The following is a 24,156-nucleotide window of genomic DNA, read 5'->3' as shown; positions in this document are numbered from 1 at the left end:
ATTTACATTGGAATGCTGTTTATTAAATATTTAACCCGACAGTCTAAGTCTTCAGGTAGAAATGGGCCTATAGAAGACGCTTCAATGGAAGTCACTATCGGTCCGATGTGCAACTCCACAGATGTGGTTTAAATAACGGCGACTGATAGCATTCAGACCGTGCCAACCCCTCTGTATCGCAACGCGTTCTCCTCTCACCCTCTGTAGCTCTCGGGAAACGTCACTTCTGGCACAGTAAATCGCAAAATCATTCGACTGAGTGCTTTGTGAAAAGCTCTAGTTGTAAAGTCGCGTTTAGCCTGCGCTTTGCTCGAATAACTCGCTGTTACCGAAGGAGACCTTTACTTACAGCGACGGAATATACAATAATGCTAGTGCGATTATTAAAATAAGACAAACACTGCATCTTAAAACAGAAATTAGCATTACTCCGAAATTAAATCGCCAAGAGCAAGGGAGAGAGAAGAGTTGAATGCGATTATTGACCTATTCAAAGGGGCGTACTCTTGATAAGCAGCAGCTCTCTCAAAAACTGATTAAATCCGAATCATCCATTTAAATCTAAAACATATGAAACATACGCATCCTCTTTTAAAGCTATATTGATTTCAGAATCCGGAGGAAAGGCAAATCCCTATTATTTCTTTAACTCTATCATCATTCCCGGCGAATGGCGCGGCACTCAAGCCTTCCATTTTCTAGAGCCGACAAGCTGAAAATCTGCAATGAATTTGGATACACTGGCGGAGGAGCGCCGAACGAAACCATTAAAGGTCAGCGATTGCACAAGTATTCAAAATCGAGGGTTTAATTAAAATTCTATCTACAAAAATATCGCCATAAGTCCCGTATAGGTTAGTAGCGTCAGAGTGTAGCAATATTTGTGACTTAATATAAAACGCCTTTTCTTTGTATTATAGCTGCGGTGATAAAATTTTCGGCTGATATGAAACTCCTGATCGCAAGTTAGAGTAAATGTTTAGCAAACATGTTCTGTATGAGTAATATTAAATTCCTAAAATATTAGGATACCCGACATCAGCTAACACTCCATCGGGTTGGGTTCCAGTAAGCATACAACTATTTACTCGCAACCTGCAAGAATGCGCGTTGGTGTATATTTTCTCTAAAGAATGACGACTTCCGGAGACGCAAGTGAACGGTTCAAATAATTCAGTGTCGCCATGGCGAAATCAACAAATTAGTATTGCAGTTACTCCGACATTGTTAATCCCGGATTAGTCGCGGCTTTAACGTGCAGCCACAGCAATGGCGTCCGATCGTGCCTCGTTTTAAGCGTTTGTAACGTACATCTAGTGATGAACTTAAAGTTCATTATGCCAGATTTGATGGAGTACATTTAAATGAGCAGCGCGCAGATACTAATTGAGTGCCCTTAATTAGCAGTCATAGCTGAAACTATCGAACACCCTTATGGGAGTGTTGTTTTGCGAGTGGCATTGTGAAGGTCCAGTTACTGTCAAAGATAACTTGAAAGTTTGGTCTGTCCCACTTCAACGTTAAGCATTTCATACTTGTTGATTCTGTATGCATCGGCTACGAGAATTAACGAGCTGGCAAGGGGTTCATCCGGTAAGAAACCGATAGACACAAATAGAGTCGCCGGCTTCTACTACTTTAGCCCTAATACTCGCTAGCAATGAGTGTCTACCGTGAAAGTTTGCCTACTGCTATTATTTGAATCGCTAGCCTGAACTAAACCGAGACTCAATTTACTGGCGGATTAAGACACTCGTAGCTATTTACTAACCCCGTCGAACAAGCGCCGTTACGGTTCTTAATAAACGAAGGCTATGTCATTGTCTCGCGTCATTAAACGCGAACTGCTCGATGCCGGGACTATGGAGCTTACGTACACAGTGTTTTTGAGTGAACTGCAATCGTGCGCAGGATTTCAAACAGTACAGGTTTAAGGGACTCTGTTGTGCGGAACTCTTGTAAGCAATGTCAACAAAGCTGTATAATACTCTCCAGAAAGCAGACCTTTTCTCTTAATAAACCTGGCTAATACTATAGAAAAGTGAAACGTTTCTCGAACTTGTTTGTTAAGAAACTCCAGAGCTCGTCGGTTACTTACCGTTGAATGAGCTGGTAAATTGAAGGAATATGTGTCGCGATAATTAATATTGTCAACATAAAATGACGTGTAGAGAGCGCTTCAAAGTACGGAAAACCGGGAGGAAATGTGTCTGTTGAAAGATAAGCCCCAAATTAACTTCCTTAATTTGCTGTTTGCCCAGAGCAACCTTATTTCTCTAAACATACAGATTAATACTTATTTCGATATTGGCTGACAGTTCGAAATATTTCACGAACGAAATTTCCTTTGTAGTTAAAGATGTTTATTGCGAACTTTACGATTGACCCTCCTATTGATTATAACATAACTTCTTACTGTATAATTAGACGGTTCATTTACAAAGCGTAAAATTAAAAGGCAATTTAAAGAATATAATGAATTTACATATTTCTAAATGGAAAGGCAAGTGTGCCCTTCCGGGGGTATGGTTCCGTCAGTTGTGAGTTATTGATGCCAATACAACTCGTTTCTATTAATTTAATGAGTTCGTTCAAAAAGAGTAACCGTTTAATTAATTTCTTGTGGCTATACACCTCATTGAGCGTTAATTGGAATCTGCTATGTACTAACAACTGTCCCTTTATAACGTTATGAAAAAAAATAATTATTAGAGTCGGCTAATCGAGCTGGACCAGATGAAGGGTGTCTGCGAACACTGACCAACAAAACCGTATCCGAATGCATTTCTTAAATTCCACCTCACCGCTTTTTACACATTTTTAACGTACAAATAAATCAGTTCGATTGGTAGATGATCGAAACATGAGATTGTGCTGTTAATGCTCGCCGTCACTATAGATTTTCTAGAACAATTACCCAAGGTTAGAAATAATATGTTTTCAACCAGTAGCAATTTTTTCTTATTAGTTTCAATGCATATTTACAATCTACCCGTATATTAACATAAATCGTATAACAAGGATAATGGTTTGAGGTAGATCCATTCATTAATGCTACTCCCAAATAAAAGGATTAAACCTGGTTGGGCTGAGGTATGAGATCGTGTGTGCACTGGCGTTTTAGTTTTTTTGGTATCATACTTCTTCGACTATTTGATTCACAAGGTGGTTTTCATGTCCTAGTAATCTTCCGATTTCGGTGGTCTTCATGCAAGGTCTAGTTATTGACGTACCAAGGAGCGTTTGTCGTACCAGTTCTGGAGAAGATCAGATTCTGGAGGCTTTCAGATGCCTATAATGGGTCATCGCTGGTAAATAGAACGGCTGTATCGTCAGAAAACGTAGCCACATCGGTATTGGGTGTAGTTGGAACGTTTTCAGTTAATACTAAATACAATAGGGGATCCAGCACGCTTCCTTGCGATACTCCAGCAGAAATGTGTTGGTAATTCGAAAACGAATTGTTTATTCAGACTTGAAAGTCAGTAAGAGATAAATTTGACTTAATAAACCCATAAGCCATACTCTGTCAAACGTTTGCTTAATATCCAAGAAAGCTGCTGTGCAGATGAGTCCATGTTACCATCCTGTGGGTTTGTTCAACTGTGCTTTCTAAAACCAAATTGGTGTATTGGAATGATTTCATGTAGGTCAACAGTCTCTTCTATTCTTATTAAGAATAGTGTTTCAAATATTTTCGATGTTAGTGGGAGAAGGTTTATAGGTCTATATGAAGTTGGTTCTGTTGGTGGTTTGCCAGGCTTGGCTATGACTATAACTACAGCAATTTCTACTGGAGAGGAAAATATAACATAGACGTAACATGCTATTATGGGTGGTAGTGAGTACTAATGTTTTCCTGGGAAGATGATAGAAAATTTGTCCTGTTATAAGGTCGTAACCGAGAGATATATTAGCTTTGGTGTATTTGATTTCTTGTTTTACTTCAACAGGAGATCGGCAGGATCAGTTGGCATCGGGTATAGATTTCTAATTCTTGTTGGTTGTGGTTGTTATTGTAAATACCTGTGCAAGGTGATCTGCGAAAACGTTTACCTTGTCAGAGTCAGTGCTGGCCCATGTTCTGCCGCCTTTTCTGATTGTTGGCACTGCAATTCTAGGTCTTGTTCGATAGATGGGTTAAGTAATATTTGAATGTTTCATTTCGCGAATTTCTAAGTGGCTTCTGAAGATCATCATTTGGGCAATCATTTGCCTTGCAAAATCCCATCTATATTAGAACCTACAGGACTAAATAGAGAAGATGGCAAACATGTGGACAATATGTCACTCATTCTTGGTGTCAAGGTCAAATCCTTATCTGGGATGTTACTTGTTCCGACACCCTTGCTGATTCATACATTTCTTATTCTTCCTCCCTGGCTGGCTCAGTAGCTTCTGTATCAGCTCAAAAGAAAAAAAAAACAAATAAGAATCTCATTAATCAGAATTTCTATCTTATCCCCTTCGTCGTGTAGAAACCTTAGGTCCTTGGAATTTTGAAGCGATAAAATTTGTGCATTATTTAGGGAAACTAATCTCTAAAGTCACTGGCGAACTTCGTGTAAAAACTTTTTTTTAAACAGAAAATTAGTATCGCAATACAACGTGGAAACGCAGCTTGTCCAATGGGCACTTTTTTCAAACATCTTCAATGGAAGGATTGATATTTTATAAATTGTTAACCCCTTTAACGTACAAATAAAATATAAATAAACAATGTACAAAGATTGAGAAATCATATGATCTAATAGTTAGGCCGACACTTTTTTTACTAATTTGATGATGCTGATAGCAACTGGAGTTTGCTCTTAGCTTAGAAGTACGTTACTAACTATAATAACATACATTTACATATCTTTTTCATTAAGCATATTGGAGTTCCTTGCATTCCACCCTTAAATTTTTTATGCGAGATCAAACCACCAAACAGCAAACCCGTAGGTACAGTTTCAACTTTGCTTAGCTATTCTTACCACAGTTTGGCGTAACGGTTTAAGACTCGGACTCTCACCTCACAGGTGGTGAGTTCGAATCCCACAACTTACCAGTTTTTTAGTGGTAAAGATCATCTCCTGGCTATTATGTTGTCGTTAGGTCACACAGACGGCTGTTGATCCGACCTGAAAACGTCTGTACCTAGAGAGTGCCACCGATACGATACATACCTACTACATTATACATCGAAATCCATTTATCGACGATCCTTGTCAACGCTTTGTATAGTTCTTGATATTTTTAGTACAACAGACGGGCTATGGTGCTATTTCCGTCTGCACTACTGCAGAAATAACGACGTGTTTTTATAGAGTTTATAAGGATTATAAGGTTGACATTTTTTTGGTATTTGGTACTTAATACAATGTTTGGTTCATTAGGGTGTTGATAGTGTTCTAATTTCAAAATCAAAATCCGACCCCCCTCAGAATCGATATTTTGAAGTTTATTTATTTGTATATTTAGTAAATTAAAAATGACCTACCTTGCCGCCGCGATGGTTGTGGTCTCGCAGCTCTTACTGTTTCAAAACACGTTTTAACGTGTTCGGGAGAGATGTTTAGCAGTGAGTAGTTTTCGTCAATTCCCAAATCAATATTATATTGATAAATGCGCAATACGGGCGACTCTTCTCCGATAAAACTAGGTCGTCTTAAACGCGCTTAGAAAAATGGGGCCGCCGAATATTTAAATTAAATAAACGTGTAAACAAATATAGAAAGCTCCTGGTTATGGCTATAGCATGTGCAAAACAAAATTTTGAACCTGGTGTTAGTTTTGCTTTTATTTAAAGTGTTATGTATGAAATATCATTTAATTGCTTCCATAAAATAATAAGAAAGTTGGCACTGCACATCATGCACAAAACCAAATTTCTAAACTAGTGCTACATTTGCTTTTATTCCAAGTGGATATGTATCAAATTGCATTTAAATCTCCCCATAAATAAGAAAGTTGGCACTGCGCATGCGCAAAACGAAATTTTTAAACTCACGTTAAATTTGCTTTGATTCCAAGTGGCTATGTATCAAATTTCATTTAAATCCCTCCATAAATAAGAAAGTTGGCACTGCGCATGCGCAAAACCCAATTTTGAAACTGGCGTTAAATTTCCTTTTATTCCAAGTCGCTATGTATCAAACTTCATTTAAATACCTTCATAAATAAGAAAGTTTGCAATTCGGTTTATGAATGGTCGAGATGCGAAGAGGGCACTGTGAATGCTGATCGATTAGGCTCAACTTTTGGAATTGAGTTTTATATGGCTAAAGCTATGCGCATATTGAATTTCACGCAATTCGGTTCATAACTAACGGAGATGTCAAAAGGGCCAATTCGCGAACTCCGATCTGCAAACTTGATAAAGAGAATCCACCTCCAAATTTCATCGTAATCGGTCTATTCGTTTAAGAGATGCGTCTTAACGGACGGACGGACCGACAGACAGACGGATAGACACCGCAAAATTATAAACTCGCTAGGAGCCTGTTAATAATACATAGGTATAAACTTCAGTTTTACGCCACACGCGTAACGTAACGTGCCATTTTTGCGTTGAATGTAACCATAGGGAGTGTCTGACTGAATTCGCCTTCAGTATACTAACAAAGAGTGTGAGTTGGTACCCTTGGGAATACGGAAAATATCATTGGATTTTGTAGTTGCAATGACAGATGTGGAAATCTCATGAAATTCCAAAGGCATCAAGTAAAAAAAATGCCGAAATTAATTATCGAAACGTATTTACGTGAATGGAGCTTTGTTATCCTTAATCTAAGTAAGGATATTTTTCATATTGCCATTGCTTACAATATTTTTCATTATTTATAGGTTAGTTTATATCACATGTTCCTGGCAAATTCGAAGTTGATATACATCTATTTTCTGTTGTATGTATATGGGAACCCAGTTACTGGGGTAAGCAAGGTTAATGGTACCAGCATATGCTTGATTTCCGCATTTTAGTTCCGGTCCAGGATACCACCAACTTGGGCAGTTGGTGGATCACCATCCATCACCTGGGACCGTAATACTACCTCTTTCGAAGAAACCTAAATGTGGTTACATTATTTATGTAAAATGCGTCATGGTCGTTAATGACCACCCAATATTAATTTAAGCGTGCATTCTTTCTGTATCTTTATGCCTTTATTGAATTGTTGCACATATTTATTCTAGCGGGTATTCCGCTTGTGGATCTATTGTCCATATTTATTACTTGGTAAAATTTTTTTATTGCATTTATTGATTATGTTCTAAAGCTAATTCCGTTACTGTACTGGTTCTCTTGAAACAGGATCTTACAGGAACAGCTGTTTTCATTATTGCTTTGTACTTTAGTATTGATATTAGTAAGATACGGAATTAATTACTTTAATAGTTTGTTATTGATATTAAAGGATTACATATGGTAGCTATCGATGATTAATCAGACACGAAGTCAGACCTCCAAAATCCACACAACTTGACTAGATTTACTTTAAATAGAGGCAAATCACCCATGAGAGGTGTGTAAGAACAGGGGTTACATTTGAAACATCGCACGCAGAATGACAATTTTTTGTTGACAACTCTTTTCGAAGAGGATATCCAAAAACGCCGGCTAATACGCAAATATTTCATAATAATAATAAAAATAATAATAATAATAGAGTTTATTGTCCTACAGACTTTTCAATCCAATTATAGGACAAAGATAGCATTATAATAGGTAGTGTACATAAATGTGAAATAAATCTAATTAAAAAAATAATATAATAAGAAAATTCACCTATATTAAAGAATTATTAAGACACAAAGAGAGAAAAAAAATAAGAAAAAAAAAGTAACTAACATAAGTGAATCCGATATAAAGTTATAAAGATGTAAAAAACAAAAAACAGTAAGAAAACACGAATTAAATTAAACTATTCATCCCTTATATAACTAAGAACGCATTTCAATCTACAAAAATGTATGTCACAGCCTACACATCTTAAATTAAAGATGTGAGTGTATTCTATTATAAGATGGGATCGTCGATGAACTAAGCAATAAGCAGGGGTGTTTATGATCATAGGAAAGAGATGTATTTTTAAGGTGTCTGTCCGCCCTGAGGATACCACTCTGATTCAAAAAAGGAGTTAGCTTCCGCATATATTTAGGGAATGATCTAATGTTAGGAGTAGTTTTGCAAAGTTCTGCTAATTTTTTTAGCAAATGATACTTTTTGAACTTCTTTTCCTAAAAAGCAAAAGAGCTCTGTCGTAACATGACTCCTTTTATCACAGCTTTTGGGATCCTTCACGCAAGAAGAAAAGCGTAAAACACGCAAAAATTCGAATGGTTTTCGAAAGAGAAGAAAATTTAGTGAGAAGATTATGCCAAAGGGTGATACATGGGGCTGAAGAAACTAATAAAACAATTTTCCCTTTTCAAGATCCAATCAGTCATTGTAGAACCTTCATTTAACCATGCATTAGAATGAGATTTAAGGAAAGATGGTTCCGCCCACCATTTTTCCTATTGGGGTAAGGTATGGGGAAGAAGACCTCTAGTACAATCCGCGAAATTATGCTCCGACTTCACATGAGCTGATATTTTTTCTTGAATATATACGATATGATAAAGTTGAGAAACCATCTCTGACATAGGTCCAATAGTTTTGAATAGAAATTGGGATCGATTAATCCCAATCTAATCCAGATGACCATACATATTATATAACTTTAAGGAGAGAGTAACAGAATAAAAAATCCAAGAGGGTCAAGCGAACTCGGACAAAACATATCTTTTGGTGCATGTGTTTAGATTAGTTTATAGTAAAGGCAGATTTTCACGACACAGCGAATTAAATAACATTATTTAAAAAGCTCTATCATCAATCAAAATCGACTCCGTATACTAGAGCGGTCCGGTCTCTCTAGAAATGACGGTACGCGTCTTGACGGTGTCACACTTTCCCCTTGGTCGAAAGGCCAAACGCCGCGATAGATATTTTGGGCAGTTTGCTACAACTTGAGGGAGTTGTTCATTTCGCGTTACGGAATTAAGATGTTCACCGGAAAGTGTAGTGTGAGCGGGGTTTCTAGTTTTGCAAACCAAGCAAATAACTGCACCATATACAAAAATGGGAAAGATAACGGATGGGATGGATAATGGGGAATATATTTCAGTTAATTGCTTAGTTATGTTTTATTTGCCAACAACTGCGCGAAAACGTACGTTAGCGTTTTCCATTTCGCGCGATCACACAATTTCGATTTATTTTCGCATACATAGGTAATCCATCCTATACGATACGTATAAACTTGAGTCAATTATTCACATTCAAATTGACCCACTGGTCGAATCGTGTCATTTATTTTCCTACCTTGGGAAAAAGATCAAACTTTTTACACAAATCCCATTAACAACAACACGACTCTCAATAAATTCGCTATCCGATCCGCGATTGGGACATTAAACTGTGGGCAATAAGAAGTAATGTCAAAAAAGCGTTGGAAAGGTGGTCGTAAAGTCAGGCTCGTAAGGGAGGAAATTGTATAAAGAAGAGATAATGTGAACTTTAAATGAATAGAACAATACAATTTCGGTACACCTAAAGGTCAGCTGTACTCTATAGAATAATTACGCAAGTTCCAATAATAAATGACTAAAGGTACATAAATTAATTAATTTTGTAATAAGCATTCGCCACGCATGAGAGGGCAAATAATTACAATTCATCAAAGTTGTGGGGGAAATCTCAAGTTCTTTATAAAAGTGGCGTTTCCCCATTGAATACTAACTTCAATTACGTGGGCCACTTATTTAAGTAATAAGTACTCCACACGAACCAAAGGGCTGAGTGATGACAATGGATTTCATATAACGTAACAGCCAAATTGTGATTACTCGAAAAAGATATTGTATTGCCAAGTCAATCGATAACGACAGCCCTTGTAATACAAAGCGTTTTATGGGTATAACGTCAAGATGCAGACGTGCAGGTGTCACTAAGATCTACAGAAATGCAAGATCATTTTTTGAAAGGTGAATTTGACAAATCTACAATTCACATACCAAATAATTTCAAGCGTACACCATGATAAAGCTTGATATTGCCTAACTAATGCCACAAAAAAAATAAATTCGTTTAATCCACAAAGTCACTTCACGAATTTGTAGTTTTGTTTAAAATGTGCCATCATCCTACCTTGCGTATTATCACTTAAATTTACACTAGTGCGTGCACTAACAAAAATTGGTGGTTATTTTGACAAACAAAATAAAATTTGGTTTTATTCAGACGGTTCAATTAGAATGAGCTATACCGTAACTCGTAAACCAAATCGATTACTGCTGTCTGGCTATACGCCGTGTAGGGGTGTAGTGTGTTGGGTATGTTGTACAACAGCCTCTGCTAAAATGGCCAATTCTGGATTTACAAATTTTCAATGTGGAGTTACCACCGAATACCTTTCGGGCGAAAAAGTGTGCACTCAGTTGTTCCCCCACATTCAAAAAATGGTCCATAACAAATTAAGTTGTGCTCGTTTTGTGCTAGTTGGTGCATCGATTCCAAGTATGGAATTTTTGATCTGTGGTTACAACTTAATGCCTTATGTATCAACACCCCGCACAGAGTTTGTTATGCGATACCAAATTTGGCCTCCGTATTCTGCTCATAGGGCTGGTGGTGGAAACCAAAGCAAACGTTTTCTGCAAATAAATTAAGAGTCGAAAATGCTCATTTGATAGAACTCCCCAAAATTTGCGGTTCTCCTATTTTTGTTCAACTTAGGAATACAGAAAAGAGGGCCTTGCGTAGTTTCTTTTGACTTTGAAAACTATTTTCTAAAATTCCAAAATGTATGATCTGCTCTGAATAAACTTGGGAATGTGAAGAACTTTATCTCTAAAAATAGGCACGCTTTGAAAATTTTAATAGAAATTTTGAACCGATAACCAAAAGTCGTAAAATTTCAAATATTTTCATAACCAAAGCAACCCTTCAAACCGTTCCAGTTAATTTTGAATTTGATATTTTCATCTTTGTCGAAATCAGAACTTTTTTACTCGTTTTTATAGGGGAGCGTCTTGAGGTTGGAATCTTGAAAAGCTGGAAATGTTGACAGTATTTTGGGCGTAGCGCTAAAAACGAACTGACCTATCTATCTCATTCATTTCCATCTTGAAAAACATTGTTGTATGAATTGCCCATTTTAAAGAAATCTAGATTATTTAGTGCAAAGGGAACTGATTTAGAATCAGACAATATACCATCGCTTTCTAATTTCTATGAGCCATTTTAACTCCCTGTCTATGGCCAGCATTTCGGCAGTAAATATAGAACAAGATCCTGGGATTTTACATTTATATCTATTGGTGCCTGGAACGCCAAACGCCAATCCAGCCCGTTTAAGGATTTCGATCCATCTGCAAAAATGTTCATATGGTTAATGTATCAATTAAGGATGGACCGCACAAGTACTTTACTGGACGCGATACTTTCATTGTATTTTGGGAATAACGGGCGATCAAAAATGAGTTACTGTTTAGTCGCCTTAGGAAGTTCAACTTAAGTACGATTTCTCATGTAAACAAAAAATTCAAAGGTTACTCGACAGCAACCCATTTTTGATCTCATGGTACAACAGTCGGTTTGAGCATGATATCTTCAAAGTCACGATCATATATGGGAAGTTTGATATATTTACTTTCTACTACCATTTCGGTATTTGGAAGCGCTTCTGCCAACATAGGTCCTTTCTTGACTTCCAAAATAGTCTAAACTGACGTTATGAGTGGCGAGTTGATATACACTTTTCTTAATTTTACCATTGGAAGAACGTTTTAAGTTTAACGACCTCTTTGGGAGCCAGATAGTTGCGTTTCATATACCTACAGGAATATCATATCATCTATAATGGTATGTTTGTTTCAACACTACTGGGACATTTTTTACTGTACCGTTTTTTTTAATGAAGAACCATATTTTAGACGATAGAGTAGTGTTGTTATTAAAGAAGTGTCTCCATTATTACATTACTATTTTAATCTCTTTGTAAATCTTCGCAAATTAAAACCAGTTTGTTCTTAAAATCTGCTTTCGTTGGGAGGAATTAGATTATGGTATACAGGGTTACTGGTAATTTGATACATTCCTTTGGCGATTAGATAAAACAAGATATAAGGAGTAAATTTAACCCTAAACTGTATAACAAAAAACCTAACAGGTTTTGAGATATTATCAATTTTTCGTTTTTCTTAAAAATGGTTTAAAAGCATAAATTTTAATTTTCAAAAAAACTTTCTTTTTTGGTAACTTTTCTACATGAGATTTTTCAAAATTATTTGTCCCAAGTTTTTCTTTGAAATTTTTACATTATCCAAAATGTTTCCGGATGTTTTTTATTCTAAACGAAATACTATCGCGACATACCACATTTTTTTAAAATTAAATGTTAATACATTAAGATCTAGTTTTTTAAGAAAAACCTATTGAGTTTTCTATAATGCATATTAGGGTTAAATCTACTCCTTGCCGCTTATTCTATGTATTCAATTACCAGTAACCCTGTGCATTGAATAGTGTCCTTTAACTACTACAAAAGATATATGAAGGAATAGTAAATTAAAAAGGTTTTTTTTTTAATTTTCATGCTGAAAGCAGTGGCGTAGAAATAATATTGATATCCGCTACAATGTTGGAAGGTAGCTCGAGACTTTAATTTTTCTAATAGAAATGTGTTTCATTTATTCATTTATTCACTATTTTTAACGGTATTGGGGTTGGCATGTTTGCTTTTAAAATTATGGACAAAGTTGACTAAAAACGCGATATGTTTTAAAATCGCAAAAATTTTAATGCACGGCCACGCCTATCGCTGACTAAACCCAGTTCACGAGAAGACGATCTAACTTGCCAACTACAGAAAATGCTTGTAATTAGATGATGTGGAAATCTAAGAAAATATTTTCCAAAGCTTCGATACTTTAAAAATGTCAGTTTTGTACATTTTTACGAAGAAATCGGTTACGAAAGAGTCCCTGTATCTTAGATTAAAAGTTGAAAAGTGCGAAAAGTAGTGGTGCTATATTTTAAAGACTGTGGCCGATATAAAAAGGGTTCCCACGCCACTGATTTTTACGTGAAAATAATGAAACTTTGTACACATTTTGCAATTTAACAGAGATTGTAACTGGGATTCTGATGTCTCGGTGCTGCGCACGATAAATAGTCCACCCTGTGTTTTAGCATTGATGTATGTTAAATATTCCCATAGAACCTAGGGAGATGGAAAGAGTACGTGGAACAACTACATAGGGCGAAAGAACCGTTAGCAGAATTAGAGCAACCAAGATTATAGAGGAAGAACTAAGGGTTTAGCATACTTAGGTCAGAGTGCGACAGTGCTATAAAGGACCCTAAAGTAAAGAAAGCAACAGAAGCAGGTGCGGTATCAGCAGAATTAATAAAACGTTCAAGAACAAAAGTGCAGGATAGACTCTACGAGACAGGGCAGATGCCGGACGACCTTCAAAAAGGCCACCGATTATGATCCCGCAGAAATCTTGAGGGAGAAGATCAAAGGGAGGCTGGCGGATGACCAGTTCGGGTTTCGGAAAATAGTGGCACTCGCGAACAATCTTAAGAGGAGGAAAAACAACTTAATGGTTTTCATAGATTTAGAAAAGTGATTCGATAGGGGTGATTAGAACACTTTATAAAAGATAATGAAGGGGGCAGGAGGTAGTATATAAAGATAAGAGGGTAATTTACAACTCTACAAGGAACAGATAGCGGTGATTAATGTAGAGGGTGCGGAGGCGGAAACCATGGTGCAGCGGGAGTTAGATGGGGTTGCTCTTTGTCGCCGGCAGTATTTAACCTTTAAATAGAGAAAGCCATAAATAGGGTAAAGAAGGATTTTAATTTGGGGATCTAGAAACAGGATTAAGCGGTATGGAGGGATACGAGTATGTTCAGCAAGAAAAAAACAAAGTTAACGAAATTCGCGAAAAGAGAGTATAGGAAAAAGCTAAAGATCCGAACAGGAAAACATAAGTTAAATAGAAGCATTCGAAATGTGGTGCTATAGAAGGATAAATAGAGGATGAGGTGAATAAATAGGGTAACAAACGAAGCAGTCTTGGAGTTCGTACAGGAAAATAGAGAAATGTGGAAAACCGTACAGAGAAGATGGTATAGAATAGGGCTCAGACACGGAGGATTAGTACAGTTGGCTATAGAAGGTAGAGGGCAAGGGATTAGGATTAGGACAACAGAGGCTTGGATACATAGACCAAATAGTTGGGGACGTAGGCGAGGGCAATTATGGGGGAAGTAAAAGATGATCGCAGGATAAGAAAGGACGGACGACTGCGTCCAACCAATCCTATTGAAGTAGTCTTTCCAAATTAAATATTGCACAAGTACATATATCTGTGAACATTGACGCATAAAACATGGGCGTTTGGGCACCAATAAGCAAAAAATTGGAAGAGTATTTTAAAAAGTCTGACGCAAGGTTTACAAAAGATTGTCTTTCTTAGTAGTTGATTGTTTTCCAGTTCTTTTGGGTTTTGAGGTTCGTTTCCCAGGTGATAGTTTGTTTTAATATTCATAGGAATTAAGGATTTGTGAGTAGATTCATTGCTGTACTTTCTAAGAAAAAAAAACTATCTTTTCAAGGCAATTACCGGAAATTCAACTAAAAATTAAATCATTTTCTTATATTTGATCTAATTTCTTTATGTGACCATCTTATTTTGGAAGATTCGACATTCGAAGGTAACTTCGCCTTTTCTCAAGTAGATTTTTTGTTTCTGCCAAAATTGAAAAATATGCTTCTAAACACCAGTCTAGTAGTGTATATTTACTCATGAACTCTCGTTTTAACAAATTTCGGTGTTCAGTCTAACATTCTAAGTCATTATTGTAATCCGAGTAATGTTTCGAGTTATTGTGTAAAAATTGAAACCTGTAAGATAATTGAACCATTTTAAACCAACTACGTTTGTACGTTGGTAGCACTAAATTACCCCAAATGATTCAAAATTAGGAACGTATAAATCGATGAGATAATTAATGATAAAAAGACATAATACCTAAGTTATCTAATTTTTGAGCAATTCTGTAATAATAAACATTATTAAATAAGTTCGAACCTAAAAGACTGCGTTACAAAGGAGTAATTAAGGGCATCAGTGCATAACGAGCGAAAAACAATTGAACGGACAATCGCTGTTTATACGATAAGCCCTTCCTTCCGAGCAATATTTTAATTTCACTTCATTCGCTTAGCGTTCTTACTCATTCTGCATGAGAGGACCTTTGTACGTAACTAGAAATGTTGAACCTTTTTCATTTACGAATTTTTAAATGGTAGCGACGTATGCGTTAGCCGCAATGTTTTAGTACCTATTCATTGCAGAAAAACAAAAACCCTGTTGAAATTTTCATACCTAGCCGAAAGTCACAAACTCGCCAATAAAAAAACTGCAGTGCAAGTTCGCGTTTACATCAAAGCGGAATTGAAATGCGCCGTTTTGGTTTAACCTGATAAATAAAATTTCACGCCGAGCTTAAAGTCAATCTAATTTCGTGTCCGCTAAACGTAATGATTATTCAAATGCAACATCTGCCGCTTAGTTTATTTGCACTTGTTGCGCTAGAAAATTGTTGTTATTTCCATTGACCGACTATTTACAAAGCAAATACGTCAATATCGATTTTGTTGGAAGACGGTTAAATTGCTGAACGATTTAGAATTGGGTGGCAAATTTCATCCTCTCATGTGGAGAGAGGCGCCTTTAAACTTAATATATAATAGAAAATCATTACATATTCATAATTCACGCTCAATTAAAGGGGGTGTTCCAGTCTCTGTCTTCAAAAACAATTCTTACGTGGCAAGAGTTCTGCGAAAATATCAATTTTATGATTTTTGAAACTAAGCGGTTTGCGAATAATTACTGTAAAACAAAAAGTACCTATTGCTAATTGAAACTACTTATATTTAAAAGCTTTTTTAAGCGATGAGCATGGTCAAAGCGTATTTACTGTTGCTTAAAGCTCAACTTTTCTTTTTTTTAATCCTGAATGTAAGTAGACCTTTTGAGGTAAACTGCTGTAAAAGGTAACATACACTCACTCTTCACCTTTAAACGTCGAAAACGGCAGCGTACCTAGGTTTTGAAAAAGTAAAGGTTTGTAATAGCTTCTGGTTAACTAAGTTCTTTTATCTACAGTAGCACAAAGGCTTTCCTTAAGCCCAGTTGCGACCTGTAAAAGTTATTTTGATACCCTATACGAAATAACCAAAGCTTCTAAATTGAGAATAATAGGTTAATTCAACTTACGCTAAAACGAATGTACCCGTTTTTGGTCATCTCTTTACAGATCTATAAAAAAATGATTTTCTTGGTAAGATGAACGCAACGTCTTAGAATAATGTCTCTTCGTGAAGATCTTTAGAATATTATTAGCTATATCGCTGTTGCAATCACCGTTTTTTGGATTATCAATGCGGTTTAGATCATTCCTGGAGACCATTCAACCATGTGGCTCACCAAAAGCTTCCATTTTTCCAAAAAGTTTTGCTACGCCTGCTAATTGAAAACATTTTCTATAGCAGCACTCCTTTTAACTGTCTAATATTCTGACATTTGGAAAGCTATCTTCCTTTCTACGAGCCAACAAGAACCAGGAATAGATTCTGGCGCATGTTTCCTTAGGGAATGGTAGTCCAGGGCCACCTCTTCTCGTTCCCGATCGGTACTAGAGATAACCTGAGCTTCGGCGTTGTAAAATGTGTGTTCCGAAGGGATCTGTTTGGTTTTCATTGTCATAGGGTTCTTTATCGTATTACTGCTACCCTAATGTGTCAAACTTTGAACTATGTACGTGCGTGCGACGACGGATTTGTTCAAATTTTGGATACGGATTTTTTCTATGAATTGTTCCATCTTGAGTATGTATTGATAAAGTGGTAAAGAAGAATTTTCATGTACTCAAGTAAAATTTATAACTAAATTTTACTTGAGTACATGAAAATTCTTTACCACTTTTGGATACGGCATGCGGAAACGAAATATAATGGCCCGGATTTAAAAATTCGGCATCGAAGTTTTTTTTTTCAAACAGCAACTTAAAATTTTCAAGTCTGTGTATTGCCTACAAACATTGTACTAGGTTTTATTATAAAAAAAACTGAATGTCAAAGTTAAAAAACGGTTACTATGATTTCGTTAAAATTTTGCAAATGTACATTAGGCATAAAGGATGCAAAACTGTCAATAACTTTTTTTAATGTCTTTCTATATCCATAACCTCTACCTAAAAGATACGTTGTAAAATGTCATTCTATTCTTTCGTTCAATGCTATACCAAAGGCAATAATACAATCAAGAAATTTTCAATTATTTAAAAAAATAATTAAAATTACATCTACTTGAAAAAAATTACTACTCCGTGGGCGAGCTTGATGCTAATTAAACCGGGCACAGTAATAACTTATTTTCCTCAATTTATAACGTTTGTCCTTTTTATGTTTTTGGTTTGTATTTTTTCTACATATTCTACATTCATGACAATGCCAAGGTAATTCATTCATGGCAATAAACTATTATTATTATTTAATTATTCCACAATTACATTGGTATAACTATTACAAATTTCGGGGGCGATAACCAACCATAACTTATTTTTTGTATTTGAAATATTTACATAAACTTTTATTCTCCGTAAAAAGGAAAAATATAATTAATTACATATCAAATATACTGTAGATTTTATTAAATTAAATTGAAAAATTTACGTACAGTGTGACACGTTTGTAGTAAGACAGATCTTTGTATTAACGTAAATAATGTTGGGTTTAAATTTAATTGTATTAGATGTTTTTTTTAAAATTGCACGATACTACACCAATAGCAGACATCACGGTATAATATTGACTTTATTGAAATTCCAAACTACCATCATTTCAATTGATAAAGCTTCATACTTTTTAGTTTTTTTTCCTTTTCAGTGGAAATCACATTCTTAGATAATATAATAATAATTTAACGAGTAAAGATAATTTCGTAAAAGATTTACATGATTTTTACATGAATTATATAAATTTGTTAAAGCACGTCCTCCATCTTTTCTTGTAATATAAAATCTTTCAACACAGGACTTAGGATGTAGGTAATTATATTTTCTTAACATTCTTCTAGTTATTTTATCTAAATTATAATTATCTGTATCAGACCACTTTCGAATTCCAAAGGAATAGGGCAAGGTAGGAATTGCCCAAATATTTACAGCCGTTATTGTATTTCTAGAATTTAGTTTTGATTTTAACAAAAGTTTAAGTTTTTCAATATATTGTTGAAATTCAATTTTATGATGTGAGTGATCCAAAACAAAATTTTATTCCATTCCTAAATATTTATTTTTATTTTTATTTTATTTTGGATTTCAGCCAAGGCTGCTCTACCAACCCAACCCACTATACATTTACAAATATCCATGCACGTTACGTAGTAATTGCGGAATTTCATTTACTATTTGTGAATTTATAGTCGGAGATCCTTTTATTATGTTAATTTTAATCCATACAGATATCTTCACTAAATTTTTTCGTTGTTTTTATTAAGTTGTCTAATTGACCTTCACAATTAAAGAAATTACTTAACACAAGTTTCTACTGCCATTTTGACTACCATCTTCATTTTTTTGGCTACATACTTTTTTATAAAATAGTAATAAATAGTAAAACGTATGTACTAGATGAACATTATGATAATATTTTTTTTACAACAAGAAAAGGATCTTATAGTGAGTTTTAGTCGTCATTTTGGGCGCCATCTTGACTTGAGGCTTTAGTAGCCGGATTTTGAGGTGGTGACAGGAAAAATCGATTTCAGCAGGATCCAATTGCCCTAAAAACACTTGTCACCAAAATGTCCCAAGATTTGCCGTTAGAAGTTGAGATCTCAACAATGTCACCCGGACTGTTGGTCATAAAAGCATTTTGATTGCTTTTACACTCAAAGATGTGTTCTAAGCTGCCAAGTGATACGCACTTTTTCACAAGCGTCATTTCCTACAACGTTAATACGGGAAAGGTGAACTGGACAGCATGCGTAGCCAAATTTCATTCGTGATTATTGTAAGTAATCTATTTATTTTTATTTATTGTCCCTCTCTTGTTCTGGACCCACAACAGGCTTGCGCCCAATTACAGAGTGACCCGCATACTGCTTTTTGGAGGTACACCTGCAGAAGGTCTTCTTAAGTTGTTTTATACTACTCCAATATTTACATTGCGAATTAGGAAACCTGCAGGAAAACGTAATTCGGAGTAGCCGGCAGAATGTCCAGGTTCGAACACCCGACCTCCCGGCTATGTAGCCCAACACTCTACCACTGAGATACACAGTCGGCATTTAACATAGGCAGAGAACCGGTGGCAATTACAACAGTACTATAGTGTCATCTTTATAAAAGTCAACTCTGCGCAAATAGCTATAGCTTCCAAGGTAAAGATAGAAAGTTGTTGCTCCCCTCCAATATTTTTACTTGAAATACAGAGTGCGACATTTTTCATTTATCCGTAATTTAGTTTAATTTATTATATTTATTTATGCTAGAACCAAACGCAAGGCAAAGTTTTGGAAAATGTGAATTTTCTTTAATAAACCGACCCGTACAATAAACAACCCATAGTCCAAAATTGATCGCAAATAGATTCAATAAAAAAGCAAGGCAATTTTAACATCACCTCCCCACCAAGTTTTCACGATTATTTTTAAAAAGTTCAAACCTTTATTGCATCTGGTGAGCATGTAATCAATATGCGATTTCCATGTTCCAATTTCCAAGTTAAAAAACTAAAACGTTTTTTCGGTAAAACGGTTACTTTGATTTCGTTACAACTTTTGCGTGGTGATTAGATATAAAGTACGTAAGACTGTCAGCAATTTTTTTTTAGTATCTGGTTACTGGTTTGAGCTAGGAAGCTGTTTTGTCAAGAATTCGCCACCTGTTCTCATTTTCACTATATGGGGATCTCGTAAACCAGAAGAGAAATAAAGACGCTTAATAAACAGGCAAACTTATGCAGAATTTTATGCTATTTCATTTTCGTTTCAAAATTTCTTATAACTCCCCAAATTGCGAAATTGCAAAGATATTAAAAAATAATTTTAACAAACCCTTAGTGATTTTTTCTCACCTTTCTACATCAACTTTATTAATTTTTATGGATGTTTACGTCACTAGATAAAGAAAGAAATTATAAAATCGGAGATACCAAATACTTAGTATTTCATTCGAAAATTAATCTTGAATTTTTGATTAGTTTCCGAATGAAATACTAAGTATTTGTTATCTCCGATTTTGTAATTTTACTTAATATAAGAATTCAAAATGGCGTCCATAAGGAATAAGAAAGTTGATGGGATTGACTCGAAACTCACAAGTCATAAAAATTGGATTTTAGCATCGTCAGAAAGCTTAAAAAAATCACTAACGGTTGGTTAAAATTATTTTTTCGTCGACCTCTCGATAACAATATAAATTACTCCTTAGTGACGAGTACAATGATGAAGCTTATTAATCGTTAGCAACCATTAATGGTTAGCAACCAACCATTATACGTTAGCAACCATTAATCGGTAGCAACCACTTATACATAACAACCACTTTATTAAAGAGAAATGACAATTATATAACAATTCACTTTCGGCAACAGCTGAGAACTTCCATCCACCTAACCATCTTAATCTCGGTTTTAATGTAGTGAGATCAGCAGCCAGTATGGTCGCCAAACGATCTCAGCAAAGCATATCCTGATGTATGTATGTGTAGCTCCTCGGATAAGGTATTGTTAAGGTATTCAGTTGCTTTACCTTCAACATTGAGTACGTCGACCACAGGGATGAACATTTCCATATCTTTCACTGTTAATACCTACACGTACTTTAGTACAGTTGCAAAAGAATTAATTACATTCTAATTTCACATACCTTTTCAAGGTAAAATGTCAACGTGACATTTTCGGAAATATCTCCTTTCAAATTCATTGTATTCCATCAATTGCCGAACTGATCGAAACCGTTCCAATAAGTTTCTTTTGATTTGAGTGGATATAATGTTAAATCGTCTCCGCAGCAGAGCAAGCAACATAATCTTCCACTGCGATTACGAGGACTGACGGTACAGCATAAAACAACACATTACTATAGCAACGACAATAGCTGTAATTTAGTGAAAAATCGTGGGAGCTTATAATTTTGTTTGTAATTTCTTGTAGTTGAATTTAAAATTACCTACCCCAGTGAAGTCGACGAAAAAACGTTGTATGCAATTCATGTATAAATCGGCGATTATTGGTTCGTTCGAATTTAGTCCACTCGCTGCGCTCGTGGACTAAACATCTGACTCGCCAATAAAACGCCTCATTTATACACTCATTGCATAAATAACTATTTCATAACTTTGAAAATAAATAACGTTAGCGCGTTTTCGGAAATGTTATTTTTCGGTTTTTTGGTCATAACTTCGCTATTTTTAAAGGTACAAGAGACTTTAAAAGGGAAAATTAGTAACAGCATAAATTTCTGGATAACTTTGCCCATTTAAGCGACTTTGTATCACAGGATACCCATAGAAAAATGGAAAAAAACTTACCCTGTACATTGTTTTTCTATTTCTATAATAATTTAAAATTTTGTGGGTCAAATTTTCCGCCCCCTAAAATTTGCCGCCCTATTCTCCAGCCTACTCAACCTGTTGGTAAATCCGCCACTGAGCAGAGAACTCTAGCAGTAGCAACATACATTCAGAAAACTTGAGACTTACTCGTTTACACAACCTGCTCAGACGCTATTCCATGAAAGACACCTTTCTTATTTAAGTGGCAATGACATTGGATGAAGGCCTTCAAAGAGGCGACATCATTTTGTTGCAAGTGCAACAAATTTCGCTTCACTAGCGCTACAAGAGACACATGCCTGGATTTCTTGAGGATTAAGAGCCGAGGTACACGCGCAGGAAAAAGGAAAAGCCTCGACCAGGAAGCCAAATCCTTTCTTTTCTTAACGCCGATCGAAGCCCTGGCACATTTAGGCACAATTCTCAAGATTTTGAAATTTTGTTTAGCTTTTTGTAATACTTGCAATAAACCATTTGCTGCATTATCTTCATTATCTTTACTTAAATCCAAAAGGTTTCCATTGACAACGTCAACAGTAGAAATAGGATCAAGTTGAGAAGCCGCTGCTACTTGAATTATTCGTTTAGTAGGTAGTATGTTTTTTGATGTAATGTTGCTTAACACTACGTTCAGATAGTGACCTCTAGCCACAAATGGAGCACGAAATCCAAACTTGTGACTGACATAATAATGAATATTTTTCAAATAGAAAAAACTAAATATTTTGCAATTGCTAGCATTGTTATGGGCGAAAAGAACGAAAAATTTTAGGTTGCTATTTGAAAAAAAATGTTCTCAAAAACCCGGTCCGTTATTTTTCATTTCTGCATGTTTAATATAATATCCAAAACGATCCAAAACATTCGATGAGATTATAACATGTCCAAAAACGCGAGCTGGGAAGCTTCTTAGATTCGCATCTTTACTTGGTTGATCATCACCGTTAAAATCACTCGGAGAAAACGGCAAAGTATTACAAATAATAAGATACGTCTGAATAAAAGAATCTAAGTTACCACGTGTTCAGTTGTCAAACGTTCAGTTTGTCAGTGTCAGACATTGTGAAATTCTGTAGGCTGTATTTTGCGTTTAAAAGACCCAATACACTCCAATTGAAGTAATACGAGATAAAGTAAGTGCAGTTGTACCTCAACGGATTAAAATAACATTAAAGTGTCTTTTAGGAATGGCAATTTCACGGCCTTTGCAAAGTCTCATAAAAGCTGTAATTTTGGTTTGCGTGGTAACTACACTGATAATATACATACGCTATATTAGGAACTCATTTAATTACGAGGTTTTGTGGAAAAAGTATAGAGACGACATGTCGGTACGAGTGCAGAACCTTATGACCATATTTGTGTTACCTCAAAAAAGCAAGGAAGAGATATATGCGACAATTAATCCTTTTACTTGCACAAATGAAGGAAAAAATGTACAAGCTATTGTTATAATCCCATCAGCTCCAGTTCGTGAAAGTGCTCGTATGGCTATTAGACAAACATGGGGTCGTTTTGGAGCTCGAACCGATGTGTCAATATTTTTTATAATTGGCAGAACAAGTAACTTGACTTTGCTAACAACCATTGAAAAAGAACGCTACACGTATGAGGATATTTTGCTAGGAAATTTTACGGATACGTACTATAACTTGACCCTTAAGACGATATCGATGTTAAGATGGGTAAAAGAATACTGTCCTCGAGCCAAGTATCTGCTTAAGAGTGATGACGATGTGTTTATTAACGTGCCCCGCTTACTTAATTATATCCGATTACTCAAAAAAGAGGAACCGGCCATTTATGGACGTCTAGTAGAATTATCACGACCCATTCGTGACAAAGAATCAAAGCATTACCTATCGTATGATGTGTACGAACCAACGCTATTTCCAAACTATGTTGACGGACCTGCATATTTGATGCCAGTATCATTGGTAAAAAAATTATACCATGCATCCCTCTACCATAAGATTATTAATCTGGAAGACGTATTCTTAACTGGAATAGTGGCCACTAATTTAAAAATACCACGAATTCACAATGTCGACTTTCGTCGTTCGGTTAAACGTATCCCATGCCCTATTCAGAGGTCCATCTCTATACACGGAACATCTGAACGTCTATTGTTTAACTATCATAAGCAAGTGTTGCATGGTCAAAAGCGATGCAAGAAGTATTTGTACTTGCGTCCTTAAATTATGTGTATGTGTGAATATTCTTTATCGTAACGGCTTATGGCCAAATCTGTAAATGTTAGCAGTTTCAATGTTGCAGTGTTATTTTTGTCATTTTCATTCAAAATAAATTGAATAATTTAAAAAACCGAGAATAGTGCTTATTCTGTGTGAGTAAATTTATAGGGTTGGATCTGGCGCAGTCGTGCCATCAAAGCAAATTTTTATCACCTAGGAGAAGCCAGTACTGCTGCTGCACCATTTCGAATTACACACCTAACGTTGTAAAATGGATCACCCATCTATATT

The 24,156-nt window shown here is 35.6% G+C and overlaps 1 protein-coding gene across 2 annotated transcripts in view; it reads right to left on the bottom strand.

Annotated features, from left to right (window-relative positions):
* The window catches only part of LOC116166878 (lachesin-like), a 153,412-nt gene that overhangs the window by 11,139 nt on the left and 118,117 nt on the right, over positions 1-24,156 (bottom strand). The gene's annotated exons all lie outside the window — the stretch shown is intronic.

Source organism: Photinus pyralis, unplaced genomic scaffold (assembly GCF_008802855.1).
Source record: "Photinus pyralis isolate 1611_PpyrPB1 unplaced genomic scaffold, Ppyr1.3 Ppyr1.4_LG3b, whole genome shotgun sequence".
Lineage (NCBI taxonomy): Eukaryota > Metazoa > Arthropoda > Insecta > Coleoptera > Lampyridae > Photinus > Photinus pyralis.
This window is presented reverse-complemented; position numbering and strand designations above follow the sequence as displayed.